Source organism: Hypomesus nipponensis, chromosome 4, assembly GCF_054491055.1.
Source record: "Hypomesus nipponensis isolate SF chromosome 4, ASM5449105v1, whole genome shotgun sequence".
In the NCBI taxonomy this organism is placed as follows: domain Eukaryota; kingdom Metazoa; phylum Chordata; class Actinopteri; order Osmeriformes; family Osmeridae; genus Hypomesus; species Hypomesus nipponensis.
The window spans coordinates 14652303-14664093 of record NC_140364.1 but is presented as its reverse complement, the minus strand read 5'-3'; positions in this window follow the sequence as shown (position 1 = coordinate 14664093).

Genomic DNA, 11791 nt, shown 5'->3' with positions numbered 1-11791 from the left:
CATGGGGTTTGCGTGGGAGGGGAGCGTGGGGTGTGTGTGTGAGGCCAGGAAGAGGCGTGTGTGTGTGTGAGGCGGAGGTCAGAGCTGTTGACATCTGCTCCAGGTTAAGAGAAAACAGAGGACATGGTGACAAATCCTCTCATCAGCCTGGTTACACACATTCATGTATGTACATACACACACACACACACACACACACACACTCACTTACACACTTACACACAAACACACACGGGGGAAAAACACACTTTTCGTTTTGTCATTTTAAATTCCACATCTGCACGTAGTTCTGCAGTAGCCCAAGGGAAGACATACTGTAGCTTCACAGACATGACCAGTAGACCCTGAACCAGCCATACAGAACATGACCTGAAACCAGCCATTCAGGACCTAAAACAAGCCATACAGAACAAGACGTAAAACCAGCCAGCAAACCCTGAACGAGGCAGGAGGACATGAGGCAGAAATAAGCTTTGTCTTATCCGAGTGTAACAGCCATGGTCTTGCAAAATCCGTCAGAGGTATACAGGCAACCGTCCTCTCCCACCGGGGGTCGAACTCACCACCTCTGACTTCCCAAGCGCCACCACTACCAACTACGCCAACGAAAAGCTAGCAATTTGCTGCCGCGGGTGGCCTGTTACATACTTGAGGAGTGAGTTTCACCACACACTGGCTACACGAGTACCACGGGCATACGGTGACAAATCAGACTACGACACAGCAGATTTTCTACATGAGTTACTCTACAGTGAGACACTGTGAGACGAGACTTTTTGCTGTTGTCTGTTTTCCCACGACACAAGAGCTGCACAGTACAATAGGTCCTGGAGAGGCCTGTCCAAAGAAGAAGACAACAAGTAAAACAAGATACTTCTTCAGACCCCACTACAAGAGACTGTTGTTTATGGGGTTGGACACAGGAAGCAGGAGGAAAGCACTGAGACAAGAACGTCCTCAATATCTCCTCTGGCCCAACTGGGTGGCATTGTCTCCACGCACGTCCCTCTGAAGGAAGCCGTTTATCTGCTCTGTTTCAGACAATGTCAGAGTATCACTGCGTTTGTTCTGGCCATTGTTTTGAGGGAGAGAATTGAGAGGTCTCCAAAAAGCTTTCAACTGGATTAGTGGTCTAAAAAACAAACATCTTTGAGGCATGTTGCTGTGTGGCTCCTTGGCAACATCCTGTTTCTGGAATGAGACTCCTTCGAGTATTGAATCAACAGCGTTTACAGTCAGATTTGTAAAACAAACCAGTGAAGGATTCTATCAGGGGTCACGCAAGGGAATTCCCAAAATGATGCTACCACAACATCACGTTAGAGCAACTTCCGGTTCCTGTAACACTGAGTTATGCTAAGTATGTTACCCTATTTCTAACAGGAAATGCTTGAGTAACTTTTCTCATGCAGTTCTGATGAGATGTGTATCCAGCATGAATGGGACAGCCTAATTGTCTCTCAAGGATAATCTGTGTGCTAAGAATTTGGTCTGAGCATGTTTGTCATCAGTCTGGTATTAAATCTGTGGGAGAGAGAGAGGAAGGGAGGGAGGGGAGAAGGAGAGGTGAGAGAATTGTAGAGGGTAGGAAAAAAAGAGAACAGGAAAAGATGAACCTCTCCTCTCGTTTCCTCCCCCTCTCCTCTCCTCTCCTCACCTTTCCTCTCCACTCATCTCTCCTGTCCCCTCCTCTCCTTTCCTCTCCTCTCCTCTCCTCTCCTCTCCTCTCCTCTCCTCTCGTTTCCTCCCCCTCTCCTCTCCTCTCCTCTCCTCACCTTTCCTCTCCACTCATCTCTCCTTTCCTCTCCTCTCCTCTCCTTTCCTTTCCTTTCCTTTCCTCTCCTCTCCTCTCCTCTCCTCTCCTCTCCTCTCCTCTCCTCTCCTCTCCTCTCCTCTCCTCTCCTCTCCTCTCCTCTCCTCTCCTCTCCTCTCCACTGCTAATGTGTAACAACATCCAAAAGGCCGCATTCCAGATCTATTCATGCCCGCCCTGTGATCATGAAACCCACTTCTGAGCAAACCCTTCGACGTTGCTGGCCTTCGCAAACCCTGCCGCCCGCTAAACAGCCAGGGGCGTGTTTACAAACATCTGTCCCCACGATGAAAACAGAGATTCCTCTTCTCTCCTTCCCAGGAGAGAACCCCTCATGACAATCATTGAGAACAGAGTGCCAGAGTCTGTGAGTCTGTGAGTCTGTGAGTCTGTGAGTCTGTGAGTCTGTGAGTGAGTCTGTGAGTCTGTGAGTCTGTGAGTCTGTGAGTCGCCACGATGACAAGAGTTCCTGTCCCAGTGGTTCGGCTCTGATGAGGTTTGAACATAAACGATGTAAACAGAAATCAAAATGTAGGCTGGCTAGTGCAGTGTGGGTTTAGTTTTTTTAAGAAACTCTGAAAATAACTTCTTATGTACTGGAGAAGAAAGTCACACTGCTATCTTGAGACTTGGGTGGGGATTTATCAAAGTGAAAAATAAAAAGGCAATCTGAAAATGTATGTTAAAAATCAGACAACATGTGGACTGTGTCAAAGTGCAGCCAGAAGTGTTTTGGCAGAAAGCGATTTTCAGCGCCCTCCGTCCTCATTTTACTGTTGTGTTCCTAGATGAACATTTGTTCATAACTGGTTTATTTATAACAGTTCAAACACTGCCTAAAGTACAGAAATCCAACTACAGCCTGATCTAGCTCAGTGGTTAGAGCATTTGACTGAAGATCAAGAGGTTGCTTGCTTAAGTTACGGTTCAAATCCCCCTGGGTGGGGGGTGTTGGGTGTGCCAGTGCAGGAAGTAACAATACTACTGCAACACGCTGTTGGAGGAAATACCAGCCCCACTCTGTTGATAAGACCAGCTCCCCTCTGCTGATAAGACCAGCAGCCTGAGGGCTGTTCAGGCGCTAAACAATACCACACAATGAACCTTACTGTGAGTGTGTGGGTGTGTGTAGGTATGTGTAAGCACATGTGTGTATGTGTGTGTGTCCTGCGTTAGTGTTAGGGCTTGAGTCATCAGGCATTTATTTGCAAGTGTGCTCAATGTTCTAGACACCATTTGGTTTACAGTGTTTGTGTAGGTCTGCAGTGTGTGCGTGTGTGTGTGTGTGTGAGAGAGAGAGAGTGTGTGTGTGTCTTTCCAATATCAGGGATATTAGCCATGGCGTTGACCAGCAGGCATTGGTTGATCCAGGCTTGGTGGAAATTATGTCAAACGCTTACAGGAACACTTGTGATACACTCTCCCCCCCCCCCTCCCACACCCCCTCTCCCTCACACACCTACACAGACCTACACACACACTCACACTGTGACGTCAATAGGCCAAATGGAAATAATTTAACGCCTCATTCCTCGTGTTCCCCTCATGTGAAGCAGGCCTTCGACTCGGCTGCAGGAGAAATGTAGCGTGACTGAGAACACACACACACACACACAGATATGCTTACACACACATTCATTCACACACAGATATGCGCGCACACACACACATTCATTTACACACAGATACGTGTGCACACACACACACACACACTTCTTCATCTTCATCCACCCACATGCACCTTGTTGAAACTTCAGCCCAGCTGATCTCCGGTCGGCGCCTGTGATCACAGACGCAGATGCCGGTCGCGTCTTCACACACCTCGCTTTGAACAGGAGCGTCTGCTTCATGAACTAAACACATTATTATTAGTAGTAGGCCTACTATTATTATCATTCGTATTAAATGACGTGCTGTGTAATTTACCTGAAAAGGGGCAAGAGAAGGAGGTCTATGTGTAAAGTCATTTGGACAGGATTGTGCAGCAGATCAAACATAGAAATGCTCTCGAAGAAGTATAGAAGAAAAAGGTTGGATTGTAGTTGGTTGGATCTGTAGTTGGGTGACTGTATATATGGTGGGATCGCTAGTTTTTCGTGTTTGTTCAGCGTTTTAGTAACTTGATCGAGTCACAGATGGAAAACATCGTCTGTCCTTTACAGTAAAGAATTTTAAAGAGCGCCAACAGATGTCACGCGCCCTCAGAACACACAAAATAGCGTTTTTCACTTGGACGAGGGCATCAATTTTACATTACTCATCAGTTCTAATAAAGGTTAAATTCAATCTGCCTGCAGGAAGCTAGGCTCTTTGGAGATTCCAGAGGGCTTATCCAAACAGACAGGCCGGCAGCCTTCCTGTTCCTTACAGAACCTCCCTTTCCCCGCCCCGACTCAGCCGTGATTTAGACCGGTTAGGAAACCGCAAGCTGGGAGAGAACAGCTCCGTTACCGTGGCGAGGTGCAACGTCATTGGTGTTCTAAAAAATAATAACAAATTATGGGATGTCTCAGTCCGGTTGTAATTCTGTTTGACCGATGATCACGTTGCTGTACGTTTTCCCCTGTCAGGTTTCCTTAAAACAACACGCTGAGAGAAGAGGTTAGGACGGCAGCGTCCGGAGTTTTAGCCTACCGTGTAGAACTTGAGTTAGAGCAGGGTTTAGAGTTCACGGAAACAGGTTTCAAACGGGGAGCCAGTTTAAAAACTTACCTCCGTGTTGTTCTGACATTCTCGCCATTCGGCCTTCTTCACCTCTATCCAGCACGACCACGCAAGTTGCCTACCCCGGAATGTCCTAGCGCTTAGGGGGATGAGGAGAGAAAATATGTTCACATAGTTACAGACCAGCCTGCGGGGTCATCCGCTCTCTGTGAACAGATTCATTGTATGTTGATGTGTCGCCTTTTGTTGAAACTGAAACAAGACGTTTTTGTGTCTGTTAAGTCTGTAGGGTTTGATTGTTTTCTTTTCCACCAAGTGTGACCGCAGCCTCTGTTCAATAAATTACTGGAAATACTTATCCTGACCTTATAGCACTTCGTTTTTCACAAGGCTATGTGTGTAGCCTACTAAATACAGAAATAAAACGCCCATATCGTTTAACATATTGGTGGTGTGGGAACAAAGTCATAGCACTGGATCTTTTAATCTTGGGCCTATATATCATTTCAGACGAGTACGCTTGTCAGCTTTTTCTATTACTGGAAGTCCTTCCATTCTCCTGATCAGTGCAGCTTGCAGCTGTACAGTAAATTTACAGTAGGCCTACTTACGTTACATTTGACATTTTATTCATTTAGTAGACGCTTTTATACAAAGCAACGGACAAATACTGCCTATTGAAGAAACTACAACGGAATCTCAAGGATCTAAAGTAGTTTAGTTTAGTAGTGTATTTCTGCGGTCAGAATCAATGAACGGTCGCTAAATTAGTCGTCACATAGCAAGCTAGTTAAACAATTTGAGCGTTTAGGGTTCCTGCTACAGAACCCTAGCCTGGTGAGTCCATCTATCCATCCTATTTAAACACACACACACACACACACACACACACACACACACACACACACACACACACACACACACACAGCTCCGTTTCTCTGTGGTAGTCCTGCCCTGAACAGCTGTGGAGGAAGTGAAGTTCGCTGACTGTTTCCAGGGAAGCTGTAGAGGCCTGGGTACCGGCCTCCCATAGAGGCCCGGGGACTCCTGGCCTCGTGTAGACACACAGCCTCCCCACTGAGCCTCTCATTTTGTTACATGATTCAGTGTCATAGTGTGTTGAAGCTGGATCTTTGCGGACTTTCAAGGTCAGGGCGGGTGGAGAGGGAGGGAGGTGGTTAGGGGTGGGGGGGTGGGGAGGGAGGGAAGTGGGGAGGGAGTTAGGGAGGGAGGGGGGAGGGAGGTGGGGAGAGATGTTTGTTGATGGAAAGAAAAACGGAGGAAAGAAGTTTGCCTCAATTGTACATTGTATGACTTACATCTGTCCTTCAATAAAAATACAAAATATTACACACAGTCTTCCCCCTTAGTCTCTCCTCCCCCAGCCTCTGCAGCCCCTCCTAACCCCTCCCCCTCCCTTACCAGCCTCTGCAGCCCTCCCCCCCTCCTTCACCCAGCTCTCCCTTCCTCTGCTGAGTGACATGTGACCTAAGAGTCAAGCCGTTATCTGAAGTGAACACAAGCTGTTTTATATTTTTACAAAGGTTCTGCATTGAAATGTGTGTGTGTGTGTGTGTGAGTGAGTATGCATGTGGCCCATCATTCACACATTTTCCATCTAGGGTAACCAGCAGTCTCCTGCTATACACACACACACACACACACACACACACACACACCCTCACATACACACGCCTTCGGCTCCGCTGTGGAAAGTGTGTGGTTGTCTCCAAACCACCCCCCAGGATGACCACTTCAGCCCTGTCTGTTTCCACAGGGTGCGATCGTTCTTTAGGCTGTGCTTGGAAGAGGGGAACATACATTTAAAGATGCACACTCAGATTTGGATTGGTTTTATATCTTAATCTTTAACTGATAGCCAGTGGCTGTATTGTTTGGAATCTGACCTTGCGTGATGTTTTCTGGATAGAAGGCCCACCCTGCTTCTGGTCCAATGTTGTCTTCATCCTGAAGCAGTGAGATAGACAGGAAGCTGGACCAGGACATATTTACACTCCAGCTGGTTCTCCGGGTGTAGCAGCTGTTTAGACAGTCAGCTCCACCAACACTGTCATCCTGCATGAGGGAGACTTCAACTCCTGGATAACTACACATCTCCTCTCCTCCTTTCCTTTCCTTGCTTCCTTCCTTCCCTCCCTCCCTCCCTCTCCTCTGACTCATCTCTCCTCCTTCTCTCCATCCTCCTCCTCCTCCTCTCCTGCTCTCCTCGTCCTCCTCCTCCTCTCCCTCCTCCTCCTCCTCCTTCTCTCCTGCTCTCCTCCTCTCCCTCCTCCTCCTTCTCTCCCTCCTCCTCCTCCTTCTCTCCTGCTCTCCTCCTCTCTCCATCCTCCTCCTCCTCCTCTCCCTCCTCCTCCTCCTCCTCCTCTCCCTCCTCCTCCTTCTCTCCTGCTCTCCTCCTCTCTCCCTCATCCTCCTCCTCTCCCTCCTCCTCCTCCTCTCCCTCCTCCTCCTCCTCCTCCTTCTCTCCTGCTCTCCTCCTCTCTCCCTCCTCCTCCTCCTCCTCTCCTGCTCTCCTCCTCTCTCCGCCTGCACGCGATTGATCTCAACCGCTGTGTACTCCTGTTGTCGAGGGCGTTGCCACGGCGACGGGCCCCTGCTCTGCCAGTGGCTGCTGTCTGGGGAGGCCGAGAAAGCTGCCAGAGTTAACAGGCCGGGCAGACAGACAGACAGACAGACAGACAGACAGGCAGGCAGGCAGGCAGGCAGGCAGGCAGGCAGGCAGGCAGGCTGACAGGAAGTGTGTTGCTGTTGTGTTCTGCCTGCTGAGGGAGCAGTGCTGAGCCTGCAGCAGCTGTTAACTGAGTTTAACAGAGAACCAAGCCTCATGGCTGTGGTCAGTCCTGTAAGACCACAGCCCAGCCCCAGGCTCAGCCCCGAGCCCAGCCTTCAGCCCCAGTCCTAACCCTGACCCCAGCCCCATCCCTAACCCGAGCCTCACCTCCTCGTGGCTCAGTTGAGGTTCATCCAGAGGTTATGCTGCTGTAGCCATAACATGTGCAGTGTAGCGTCTCTCTGTAGCGGCTAGCAGCACAAGCCTGCTCTGCCTGGGCAGGAGACTAAACACCGGCTCTGCTACGTTCCACAGCATCAGGTCTGCGTTTGCAGGCATTTGAATAGACTCGTGCACGTGTGTGTGCACAAGAGCTTCTTAGTGTGTGTGTGTGTGTGTGTGTCTGTGCAGGTGAGTTTGGTTGTGTCTATGTGACTGAGTGCGTTCCTACGGTAACATACTCTGACTATCTTGCTCTACCTACTCCCTAAGCACCGGCCAGACATGACCCTTGACCAGACATGACCCTTGACCAGACATGACCCTTGACCCGACATGACCCTTGACCAGACATGGCAAAAGTACACAGTACACTAACCCAAGTAGAAGTACAGATATGTTTAAAAAGACTCTGGTGCTGACTACTCTTTTCCACTCAAGTTAAAGTAAAGAATTGTGGGCTCTGACATACAAGTAGCCTTTACTACTTCCTGTTTTAGTGTCATGCTGGTAACTGAACGTCACATCATATTAATTCTAAATACAAAAAGTCACTATAGACTAATTGCTCACCATAGCACATTCCCCATTTGAATCCTTTTTGACACTGACAATTTCTAACATCTCTTACATGGCCACAGCCGGGTGATCAGGAATGTCTCTATTCTCAGTCATGTTCCTTGCTAACTCCCTCTGTCTCATCCTTTACCTAGCTTTTTTCCCCCTAAACTTCTTGTTCACACACAGTGAAAGGAGAGAGGACAAGAGAGGACAGGACAACAGAGAAGCCCATCAAAAAAAAAACTATTTTTCAACCTTTCAAAAACTTTGGGTGGAAACTTTCCTCCACTCTTTCCCACTCTCCTTGACTCTCTCCCTCCTCTCCTCCACCCACCCTCTCCTCCACCCACCCTCTCCTCCACCCACCCTCTCCTCCACCCACCCTCTCCTCCACCCACCCTCTCCTCCACCCACCCTCTCCTCCACCCACCCTCTCCTCCACCCACCCTCTCTACACCCATCCCTGGGGTGTCCTCAGTCATAAGGCCAGCCATCTCACTGTGTGTGTGTCTGCCATCTCAACCCGCCCTGGCAGCCTGTTCCCAGGCTGTATTTATAGCCTGGCATTTCCCCCCCTCCCCCTCTCAGACCACCTCCCATTGTTGCTGTTATGGAAGGGGGGGGGGGGGGTGAATCTCACAAGACACACACACACACAGCTTCCACTGTCCACTCCCGTAACTCTGGGCACTGACAAGGGCAGGGGGCACAGGCAGGAGAGAGGAGAGGGCCAGAGGTGAACGGTGTAATTGCAGCGGAGAGGGAATCAGAGAGAGAGGTAAAAGGGAGTCTCGCACACACACACATATATATACACATGCACACGTGTGTGTTTGCGCTCGTGTGTTGTGTGTGTTCCCTGGACCGCTTCCATGTCTGTGTTTAGCCACCTGTGTGTTCAACATCTCCATTCTGCCTCAGCCTCAACCTCCCAGATACTAATGTTTCACCAGGACAGAGGAGAGATAAATCTCCCCAACGACCCTCGCTCTCTCTCCATTTGTACCGTTCGCTCCCTCTCCTCCCCCGCCTGCTCCCCCCCCCTCCCTCGTTCTCTATCTTTATTGCTGGCCTGTGGGGGTGGAGTGTTTTTAACAGGCTGTAATGACCGTGTGAGTGGCAGAGTGTCCTTCTCTCCTTCCCTCTCCTCCTCTTCTCTCCTCCTCTCTTCCACTTCTCCTCTCCCCTCATCATCTCACCTCCTTCTCTCCTCTCCTCAGACTGTTTACAGTAAGGGCCTGTGTGGGAGGAGAGTGGTTTACATGTTTTACGGAAGAAACAGGATTAAGAGATCTGATGCCTGGAAGACAACACCAGGGCTGTTTATAACAGCTGCTGACTGGAAGGTCCTGCTGTATACATCACTGGAGAGACGTTTCAAGATCTGCCGGCCCCAGTGTTCACCTTGCCCTCCTCCATCCTGCTCTGTTCTGCTTGGCCATCATCAGCCCCCTGGTCTCCTCCACCCTGCTCTGTTCTGATTGGCCATCGTCAGCCCCCTGGTCTCCTCCACCCTGCTCTGTTCTGATTGGCCATCGTCAGCCCCCTGGTCTCCTCCACCCTGCTCTGTTCTGATTGGCCATCGTCAGCCCCCTGGTCTCCTCAGCTGCTCCATTCCCCCTCTGTTGATCCTCTCCTGCATTTGGTCCGACTTGCACTGCTACCACCGATGGAACCCTTTACTAAGGAACTCTTAAAGTTCTCTGAAGGAACTCTCAAGGTTCTCAGAAGGAACTCTCAAGGTTCTCTCTGAGGGAACTCCTTACTGAGGAATAAGATTGACTGCGGGAACTCTTTACTGGCGAACTAAGTGTTTCCTGAGGAACTACGGGGTAAAAGACAACCGCTCTCCTCATACCCTCAGGGATCACTAATCAGCAGTTGTCCTTGTCACCATATGGGAGGGTGTGTGTGTGTAGGGCGGTGCAGGGGGGTAACAAGGGTAAACCAACATTAGCTTTGACTTGTCCTCACTAATCACCAATTGTCATTGGTGAATTGGAAACAGACAGGGTCCCCTTGGCACCGAAACAAACAGGAAGTGAGCGTTTTCTGAGAAAACACCAAATAGGGCTGTGGTGGGACACACACACACACACACACACACACACACACACACACACACACACAGCTAACACTTCTTCCCTCACATCCTCCATGATCACTAATCACCATATGGGAGAGAAGGGGGGCGGGTTGGGCAACAATGGTACGACAGCATTAGCTCACACTTCACATCCTACCTAATCACCAATTGTCACTGGTGAATTGAGAATGGTAAGGAGGCCCTTGGCTGCGACGCTTGCAGCAGCCAGCCAGCTAGCGTAGCGGCAGTCGCAGGGGGACGGCGAATGCCCTGGAGATTCTATTGTTCCACTAATGTCATTGTGGACTTCAATAGACCTGGCCTCGCTCCCGCTTCCTGTCGCGCTGCGATCCAAATTCATCATGGGAATATTGAAAGTTGAGCAGGGGTCGTTAGATTTAAACACCTGGGTGGTGTGAGTGGTTCAGCCACGAACGTGGTGGTGAAGGGCGTACCGTTTTCCTTCTGGATGTGGGGCACGAGGACATGTTCGTTATTTATCATCCTGCCCCGCGGGGGAACGTTAGGAGAAAGACGCTCCTTCACACATTGTTTATCAATTAGATGGGGAGGGAGCTCTCTTTCTCTTTCTCTCCCTCTCTCTCTCTCTTTCTCTCTCTCTCTCTCTTTCTTTCTCTCTCTCTCTCTCTCTCTCTCTCTCTCTCTCTCTCTCTCTCTCTCTCTCTCTCTCTCTCTCTCTCTCTGTCTATGTCTGTCTTGGCTCTGTCTTGGCTCTCTCGTTCTGCAGGCGGTACAATGTCTGGAGGTTGTCGACGGCACCGCTGACAAATGCTATTTCTCATTAATGTATAAGGGACACGTCCAGACAAAGTCGATTACACAACATCTTTCCAGCTCCTCGCCAGAGCGTGATGGGAGGCGCGACACGAATCTAACTAAATTAATTACAGGAATACATCTACATAATTTCAGATTTGAGATGTGCCAGCAGCGTATATGGCCTACGTACGTCGCATTGACGCAAAGCGGATACATTACGAAGCTCATCAGATAAATAACACGAGCCTAAACACTCTCGTCTCCCGTGCGCGCGGTTTTAGGCCTGGCTCAGCACTGTCAAACCTCCCTGATGTAATTACCGGGTTCTCCTACCGGACATGAGGCGAGTTCTTCGGGCGCCCAGGTGTTTGCTGACTCAAGTCGAACCCTGATTAGATTTACACCGACGTGCACCTGGAAGACCAGGGTCGTTGGGTTTCCCATACGGCCCAGCACCATCCTATGGCTGCTGCACTATTCTATTAAGCCAAGTGTAAATCAATTGTGCTCAACGAGTCGGAACGAGAGCGGCGGGCCCCAGGGCGCGTGTGCGGCCTATAGTTGACTAAAGTGGCTGTTAGAGCCTATTGACTCTTCCAGCTTCTGGGCTTTCGGCTGTCTTTCCCCCCTGTGCAGTTCCAATTCCACCCACCAGATGCCGCTGTTACCCTGCTCTACATCCCAGGAAACGCCGTTTGGACTCGATGTGTCTCTGGAAGTTTCTGAAATAAGTAGGGTGTGTCAGCAGTATATCTCTGAGAGGATTTGTTTTTTTTGCTTCGCAGGAAAAATTGTTCCGTGAGTTTGTCAGAGCCACCATTATGACATACAGAGGACTTCCAAACTCATTAAAGGGGATTTGTCAGAAGGCTCGTCT